Genomic DNA, 9775 nt, shown 5'->3' with positions numbered 1-9775 from the left:
CATACACCCCCGCCCTTCTTCTTATCAGAGAGTTTTCCGTTTCTGTCGGCGTGGTGCGTAACGAAACCAGGTGGCTGTACCGACTGTGACAACATATCCTGAGTGAGCCAAGTTTCCAATGAAACAGAGAATGTTACAATCTCTGATGTCTCTCTGGAAGGCAACTCGTGCCCTAATTTCATCCACCTTGTTGTCTAGAGATTGGACATTGGCGAGTAATATGCTCGGAAATGGAGGATGGTGTGCTCGTCTTCTAAGTCTCATCAGTAGGCCACTCCGTCTGTCTCTCCTGCGGCGACCGCATTGTTTTGGATCAGCCTCTGGGATAAGATCGCATGTCCAGGGTGGAGGTCCGAACAAAGGATCCGCTTCTGGAAAGTCGTATTCCTGGTCGTAATGTTGGTAAATTGACGTCACTTTTATATCCAATAGTTCTTCCCGGCTGTATGTAATAACACTTGAGGTTTTCTGGGCTAACAATGTAAGAAATAATACATTAAAAAACAAACTGCTGCATAGTCCTAAGGACCATCTCTGTCGGCGCCATCACAACAAGATGTGTTTTGTTACTCGTGCAGCTGAGGCTGGTGCTGCTGACAGCTGATATGACACCAGTCATAGTGTTTGTCAAGAGAGCACGTTATAAATTAGCACAGGAGAGAGTTGAATAACTCAATAAGCTTCAATAAATGTTGCCCTAAAGGTGATACAGTATTAAAATCTAGGAGACATAAACTCAGCAAAAAAAGAAACGTCCACTCACTGTCAATTTAACATGTGTAAATATTTGTATTAACATAACAAGATTCAACAACTGAGACATAAACTGAACAAGTTCCACAGACATGTGACTAACAGAAATGGAATAATGTGTCCCTGAACAAAGGGGGGGTCAAAATCAAAAGTAACAGTCAGTATCTGGTGTGGCCACCAGCTGCATTAGGTACTGCAGTGCATCTCCTCCTCATGGACTGGACCAGATTTACCCGTTCTTACTGTGAGATGTTACCCCACTCTTCCACCAAGGCACCTGCAAGTTCCCGGACATTTCTGAGGGGAATGGCCCTAGCCCTCACCCTCCGATCCAACAGGTCCCAGACGTGAACCCAGACGGGATTGAGATCCGGGCTCTTCCCTGGTCATGGCAGAACACTGACATTCCTGTCTTGCAGGAAATCACGCACAGAACGAGCAGTATGGCTGGTGGTCATGCTGGAGGGTCATGTCAGGATGAGCCTGCAGGAAGGGTACCACATGAGGGAGTAGGATGTCTTCCCTGTAACGCACAGCGTTGAGATTGCCTGCAATGACAACAAGCTCAGTCCGATGATGCTGTGACACACCGCCACAGACCATGATGGACCCTCCACCTCCAAATCGATCCCGCTCCAGAGTACAGGCCTCGGTGTAACGCTCATTCTTTCGACGATAAACGCAAATCAGACCATCACCCCTGGTGAGACAAAACCGCGACTCGTCAGTGAAGAGCACTTTTTGCCAATCCTGTCTGGTCCAGCAATGGTGGGTTTGTTCCCATAGTCGACATTGTTGCAGGTGATGTCTGGTGAGGACCTGCCTTACAACAGGCTTACAAGCCCTCAGTCCAGCCTCTCTCAGCCTATTGCGGACAGTCTGAGCACTGATGGAGGGATTGTGCGTTCCTGGTGTAACTCGGGCAGTTGTTGTTGCCATCCTGTACCTGTCCTGCAGGTGTGATGTTCGGATGTACCGATCCTGTACAGGTGTTGTTACACGTGGTCTGCCACTGCGAGGACGATCAGCTGTCCGTCCTGTCTCCCTGTAGCGCTTCTTAGGCGTCTCACAGTACGAACATTGCAATTTCTTGCCCTGGCCACATCTGCAGTACTCATGCCTCCTTGCAGCATGCCTAAGGCACGTTCACGCAGATGAGCAGGGACCCTGGGCATCTTTCTTTTGGTGTTTTTCAGAGTCAGTAGAAAGGCCTCATGAGTGTCCTAAGTTTTCATAACTGTGACCTTAATTGCCTACCGTCTGTAAGCTGTTAGTGTCTTAACGACCGTTCCACAGGTGCATGTTCATTAATTGTTTATGGTTCATTGAACAAGCATGGGAAAAAGTGTTTACAATGAAGATCTGTGAAGTTATTTGGATTTTTACGAATTATCTTTGAAAGACAGGGTCCTGATAAAGGGATGTTTATTTTTTTGCTGAGTTTAGTAATAGAAGAATATAATCTCCCCTGGCTGGAAAGATGATAAGATCTGGATATGCAGGGAAACACATGAGAAACATAGAACCATATCAGACATCAGAAGTGGAAACTTCCCATTGCTGGGCGGTGGTTGTTTCCTGCACTTGTCAGGGATCATTAGGGATGCTGGCTGAATGTCGTTGTATGGCTGCAGGCCAAAGTGTTCCAACTGGCAAGTGGCAGTCTGGCAGCTGCTTCATGCATGAGCTTCATCGCAGCTGATATCTTTTAGCTCTGCTGCCCATCTCAGGTCCTGGAGGACCAAACTGTATGTCAGATTCACACCTCTACTCCCAGTACGAGAGAGGAAGCTGATCTGGCCCACTCCAACCATCATTAGACAAATGATTCATTGAGTGATTGGAATGAAAGCATTGAGGCTTATAGCATGTGTTTTTCTCTTGTCTCCAGGAAGTCACACTCTCCTCCTGACTGAGATTAACCTGATCCATTCCCGATAACCCTAAAACAGGGCTCCCCAACTTGCGGCCCGCGGCCCGACTTTTCCCCACAGGTGGTTTTATTTGACCCCCAACATTTTTGGAACAAAAATATGTACTTAAAAAAATACTTTTTTACTTTTTTTATTTTTATTGTTGGACATAAAACACTGTAAAAACACCAGGATTTTTATCTAAGAAATCTGTTCCCAAGTATTCCCACGCATAATAGAGAGACACATGATCGTATACAAATGTAAGCAAGGTTTGAAATTATTATGTGTTAGTCAAACATTATATCTGTTTGGGCTTCTTGCGGTCAATTTGCAGTCTACAAATTATTTGTAATTTTGTTCCTAGTTCATGATCCCTGATTTTCTACCACATTCAGTAAATTAACTACTTGAATCAATAAGGCACTGAAGCGCAGTATAGTCCAGCAGACCAGGAACCAGTGGAAGGCTGTCCTTGAGCTGGCCACAGAAGGATTGTTGGATGGATTATGACTGTGTTGGCTGATAGCCATCCTTTTTCACAAGCACTTTCTGGCCTAAAACCAGCTTGAGTCATATCCTTATGTCAATACAGACTCTACTAATGTACTGGCATCTGTGTTGGGGAAATTATATTGAGTTATAACAGGAAAAGCAGCTATTATCAGAAATGTTGTAAAAATCAGCACTTTCTCAATAGTGCTGATTTGGATGTTAATCAACACAACTACAGTATATTGAACTGTGGATGGTCTGAATATTTACATGTAAAGTGCTTATACAATAACACCTGTCGGGAAATGTTTAAACTTGCAGGAGACTGGAATTCCTTACCATTGATTGCTGTGTGAGCAAATGCAGTGCTCACAGGTCAATGTGGTGCACAGTACATTAGAGATTTCATAAATAGGGCTCATACATTAAATAATGGTCCATCATTTTCTGTCTTGTTGATATTTGTGGGAAAAATCACCAAATTAGCATCATATGGAGAGTGTTTCATGGAGGAACAGGTAGACTGATCAAAACCCAAACAAAAAACATGCCTCTGTGTGAAGACCAACATTTTTTATGTTTCGCCCAAATCCAAAAGAGGGCTTGGCACAGCACTCGTGTTAGGCATTATGAAAACACAATGATGGTTATTCCCCTAGCTTTCCAAATCCTCACATTCTCAAACACATTTCAATACACAAGATTGAAACAAAAATATTCTCACTGAAATGTTATGATAGTGTGCTCACATACAGCAGCAGCATAGATACAGTCCTGGCACAGGGTTACGTGGCATTTCTCATTGATTGCAATCTTAAATAAATGCCCTAATTGACTTTTTCTGCATTGACCCCTGCCGCAGGAGATAAATGCTCAAGGAAAAGACAGTAGGATAGTTGTGTGTTGATCAGAGGTTTTAAAAGCAACCGTTAACATGAACATTTTTAACACTTTCTTTTCAATATTTTCTTAATGAGCATCGCTTAAGATGTTGCCGTCAACAGTGCCTCTTAGGAAAATAGGTCAACACTATTTAAAGGGCCAGTGTTGAGTCACTGTGCTAAGTAATTTTTTGATGCACCACACAAAGAGGGATATTCAGCTCAGTAATCATACGTGTCACGGGGTCGTCAACTTTTGTGTGTGTGGTTATGGTTCTTCTGGTGTTTTCTTTGAGAAATGTTCCACTTGATTCTTCCACTGGCCCATGAGCCATCCAGGAAATATATATTTATCATATCTAATGAATAAATTACGTTCTGTCTATGTTACAAGGCTACATGACTAATTGTCTGTATCACACCCTGATCTGTTTCACTTGTCCTTGTGCTTGTCTCCACCCCCCTCCAGGTATCGCCCTTCTTCCCCACTTATCCCCTTGGTATTTATACCTGTGTTTTCTGTCTGTCTGTTCCAGTTCGTTTTGTTTGCCAAGTCAACCAGCGGTTTTCTCTCAGCGCCGGGTTTTCCCAGTCGCTCTTTTTCTCGTAGTCCTGGTTTTGACCCTTGCCTGTCCTGACTCTGAGCCCGCCAGCCTGACCACTCTGCCTGACCTCGAGCAGGCTGACCACTCTGCCTGACCTCGAGCAGGCTGACCACTCTGCCTGCCCCTGACCTCGAGCCTGCCTGACCACTCTGCCTGCCCCTGACCTCGAGCCTGCCTGACCACTCTGCCTGCCCCTGACCTCGAGCCTGCCTGACCACTCTGCCTGCCCCTGACCTCGAGCCTGCCTGACCACTCTGCCTGCCCCTGACCTCGAGCCTGCCTGACCACTCTGCCTGCCCCTGACCTCGAGCCTGCCTGACCACTCTGCCTGCCCCTGACCTCGAGCCTGCCTGACCACTCTGCCTGCCCCTGACCTCGAGCCTGCCTGACCACTCTGCCTGCCCCTGACCTCGAGCCTGCCTGACCACTCTGCCTGCCCCTGACCTCGAGCCTGCCTGACCACTCTGCCTGCCCCTGACCTCGAGCCTGCCTGACGCCCTGTATCATTTTGGACTCTTCCCTGGCTATGAACGCTTGCCGGTCTCCGACCTGCCTTTTGTCTATCCCTTAGTTTGAGCTCTGGTATTTATTATAATCCATCTGAATCCTGTGTCTGCATCTGGGTCTCGGCTTGTGTCGTGATAGTTTGTTATCCTCACTGACTCTATTCAAGGTTCTACAATGTCATTGTCTCATAAGTGTCCCCAAAACGAAGTACAGGAGTGATTACACTTAATAGTAGGGAAAGGTAGGGCAATTGCCTCCTGTTATTATTCCCACTGCTGGCTGTGCAGCGTTTGGGCTCCGAGAAAAGTGCAAGGGCACATAGCAGCAACCGCTCCCATTTATGCCTCATTTGAAATTAGATTGAGTGCCATACACTCAATACAGACTCTAGATATTCTAGACTCAGATCCATTCAAAGGAATTGGATAGGAAATGTTCCTCTCAGGGTCTCTTAAAGTGCTGACCGTTCCCACCTGAAACATAATGGATGGTGACATTAACCTCATTAACAGTCACTCGTGTCTATCTCACGCCCCGCCAGGCCCCGCCCCGCCAAGAACACAGCAGGGGAGGCATTTTTCTAATGAGTCTCGTTGCAACATGAGAATGGCAATCCAGTGTAGTGCATCATTATGATGGCATACATGAGCCCTAATGTCAGACTAATCACAATCTATGAATTAGCCATGAGAATATAGTCGCTCTCTGCGGTTTGTTCAAAATCATAACCATGTGTCGAACTCAGACAGACAAACCAATTCTACTCCAATTACACATACTGTACAGTACTTCTCTAGTTTGGAGCCCCAGAAACCAGACGATTGACTGTCTTTAACAATAGAGAAAGTTACTAAAGCATCTCCCTCTTAAATGTGGAAGGCACTTTTCAGTTGAATGCATTCAGTTGTACAACTGACTTGGTATCCCCTTTCCTTTCTCTATCACGAAGGTTTCCATTATAGGAACCAGCCAGTGAGCAGAGTAAAACAGTGATACATCGTAAGCAGGGGGAACAACGCATGAAACAAATAGTGGCACTAATGTGTGCCTCCCCAGCCTTGTCTACCCCTCATGCCTCATATTCAAAGAAATTGAACTGTAGCACCTTCCTAGACCCTGAATCTTGAGTGTCATGGTGATTATTAAGCTCTGTAGAGTCAAGAACGGTTTACATTTCGCATGTCGACCCCTGGAAGAAGCCCTGGGGAAAGCCAATAATCACCAGTACATAATATCTGCAAATGGAAAACAAAGATTGGTTGTTCTTTGTTGATGGTGTTGGTATGTGCATGACTTTATGTTAGAAGCTATAGCTATGTACAGTATATTAGGAATACGACATATTGGGCTCTCCAGTTCATGTGACTAGTTGTGGTTCCAAGGTGTCATGTCATTCGGATGTCAAATTTGTTGACATAATTTCAAGTGATGTGCCTGTAAGGGCTCAGGGCCAGACCCAGATGCAGACAGGGAGGCAGATGGTTTGAGTGCTTGATATTTATTAGTTCCAAAAGGGGAAGGCAAGAGAATAGTTGTGGACAGGCAAAAGGTCAAAACCAGATCAGAGTCCAGGAGGTACAGAGTGGCAGGCAGGCTTGAGGTCAGGGCAGGCAGACTGGTCAGGCAGGTGGGTACAAAGTCCAGAAAACAGGCAAGGGTCAAAACCGGGAGGACTAGCAAAAGAGAGAATAGCAAAAGCAGGAGCACAGGAAAAACACACTGGTTGACTTGAAACGGAACAAAACGAACTGGCACAGAGAGACAGGAAACACAGGGATAAATACACTGGGGGAAATAAGCGGAGACAATCACAAGGACAGGTGAAACAGATCAGGGCATGACAGTGCCATATCGATTGGTCTTTAAACTTGTTGGATTTAGCCAACAACAGTGTTTAAGCCAACAATAAAACATACACATGGAAATCCCACAGGGAAAAGTAACACAAATGGAGAAAGAACAAACATAAGGATTAAATCCATCCATCTAGTCCAAAGGGTTCTGCACTGATGAAATTCCAGATTGGAATACCAAAGCCACTGGCCGTGTCCAAATACCCATACTTGCATCCTAAATAGTAGGCCGTTTGAGTATGAGAAAAAATAACATTTTATAGTATATACACTTCTGAAATCCCAATCCCCATTAGCTGACAACAATGGTGACAGCTAGTGTTACTGGGGTCCGACAAATAACGAAAAATACATTTAAAAAATGTACATGTAGTGTGCGTGTGTGTGCATCTATCAGTTACACAGACAGTACATGTCAGTACATACACACAGATAGGCGCCGAAGGAGATGGCTGCCGTTTTATGGGCTCCTGACCAATTCTGCTGTTTTGTGTATTTTTTCGCGCTGTTTGTAACTTATTTTGTACATAAATGTTTCTGCCACTGTCTCTTATGACCGAAAAGAGCTGCTGGATATCAGAACTGGACGAAGATTTTTTCTTTAACGAGGCAGACGTGAAGGATTTACACCAGATATCGACCAGGACATTTTTCAACCAGGCAGGTGCGCCACGAAAGTCAGAAATAACGATATAATAAATGCCTTACCTTTGAAGATCTTCTTCTGTTGGCACTCCAAAAGGTCCCAGCTACATCACAAATGGTCCTTTTGTTTGATCAATTCCTTCTTTATATCCCCAAAAACTCTGTTTAGCTGGCGCGCTTCATTCAATAATCCACCGGTTTCCCTCCTTCAAAATGCATACAAAATGAATCCCAAACGTTACCAATAAACTTCTCCAAACAAATCAAACAACATTTATAATCAAACCTCAGGTACCCTAATACGTAAATAAACAATACAATTTAAGACGGAAAATCGTTATTGTCTTTACCGGAGATAAACAACAAAGAACGCGCTTTCATCCACACGCATGAAAACACTAGAGCCAAAATGGGAGCCACTTAGAAAAACTACAAATTCTAGCTCATTTTTCCAAAAACAAGCCTGAAACTCTTTCTAAAGACTGTTGACATCTAGTGGAAGCCCTAGGAACTGCAATCTGGGAGGATTTCTCCTCATAATAAACATGACAGCCATTGGAAACAGTGGTAGGCTGAAAAAAATGTTTTTTTTTGGGATGGTTTGTCCTCTGGGTTTCGCCTGCCATATCAGTTCTGTTATACTCACAGACATTATTTTTAACAGTTTTAGAAACTTTAGAGTGTTTTCTATCCAAATCTACCATGTGTATGCATATTCTAGCCTCTGGGCCTGATAAACAGGAAGTTTACTTTTCGGCACACTTTTCATCCGGGCGTCAAAATACTGCTCCCTAGCCCAAAGAGGCCACCCATTCCAAAACTGACTGCAACTCTTTGTTAAGAGTTTCAGTGACTTCATTAGCTGTGGTTGTTAGTCCGTATATGGTTGAATCATCAGCATACATGGACACAAATGCTTTGTTTAATGCCAGTGAAAGGTCATAGAGAGCAGCCCTGTGGTACACCACACGTTACATGTTTGACATTAGAGAAGCTTCTATTATAGAAAACCCTCTGAGTTCTATTAGATAGATAGCTCTGAATCAACGATATGGCAGAGGTTGACAAGCCATAACTCATACGTTTTCTCAACAACAGGTTATGGTCAATAATATCAAAGGCTGCACTGAAATCTAACAGTACAGCTCCCACAATCTTCTTATTATCATATAGGCTATTTTCAGCCTTTTCCTGTGTAGCTTATCAGAGGTAGACATAATATGAAAAGAGCAAACAAAGCAAGAGAAGAAAAAAAACAATCAGCAGTCCATAATAGTTTGTGTGTGTGTGTGTGTGTGTGTGTGTGTGTGTGTGTGTGTGTGTGTGTGTGTGTGTGTGTGTGTGTGTGTGTGTGTGTGTGTGTGTGTGTGTGTGTGTGTGTGTGTGTGTGTGTGTGTGGCAGCTTTCACTCTGGCAGCTTTCACTACTGGGATAAGTTCTTTCTTCTTCTGGCGCACAGCTTCAGGAAAGAAGATGTACGCTCCTCTCAAGTTCTTGGCTCTGTCCAGAACAGCTACCTTGTCCTTGAACCTCAAGAACTTTAACACTATCGGCCTGGGCCTGTCACCTGGACCGGTGGTGGGTTTTCCAGTCCTGTGATCCATCTTCTGTTTCTCCGGGATCATTTCCCTCACTTTGTCCTCAGACTCCGTCCAGGTCTCATGTAGAAGTTCCGCAATTCTGCCCACAATAATGTTGTTCCGCCATAATTGTCCCTCGAGATAATCAGATTTTTCTGTCATTGTTATCATGGATTCACATACAGAACTGATGTCCTCCTCTCTCAATGACTTACAGATCGCTGTCATCTTGCCGTTGTCCTGTTTAATCCTTAAGAATCCAGAGCCCAGTTTCATAGATTTCAGTCTAATCCTTGTTTAGACTTAGGGCTATGAGAGGAGTGGTAGATTTTATCCTGCAGACTTATGGCAGCCTATAGTTTTTAAGGGTTCACTTGGTCTGAAACATTCCACGAGGATAACCATTTCACAACATTGAGGGACATTGAGTTCAGAGACAGGTGCTTGGCACAGTTCACCAAAGACTCTGACTCACACTATTGACATTTTTACACACTGTGCCAATAAAAACCAAAGAGATGGCCACAAGAAGATTCTGACTGA

The sequence above is a fragment of the Salvelinus alpinus genome, chromosome 21 (assembly GCF_045679555.1).
Source record: "Salvelinus alpinus chromosome 21, SLU_Salpinus.1, whole genome shotgun sequence".
NCBI classification, from domain to species: Eukaryota; Metazoa; Chordata; class Actinopteri; order Salmoniformes; family Salmonidae; genus Salvelinus; species Salvelinus alpinus.
The sequence above is the reverse complement of the archived record's forward strand: the minus strand, read 5'-3'. Positions refer to the sequence as shown.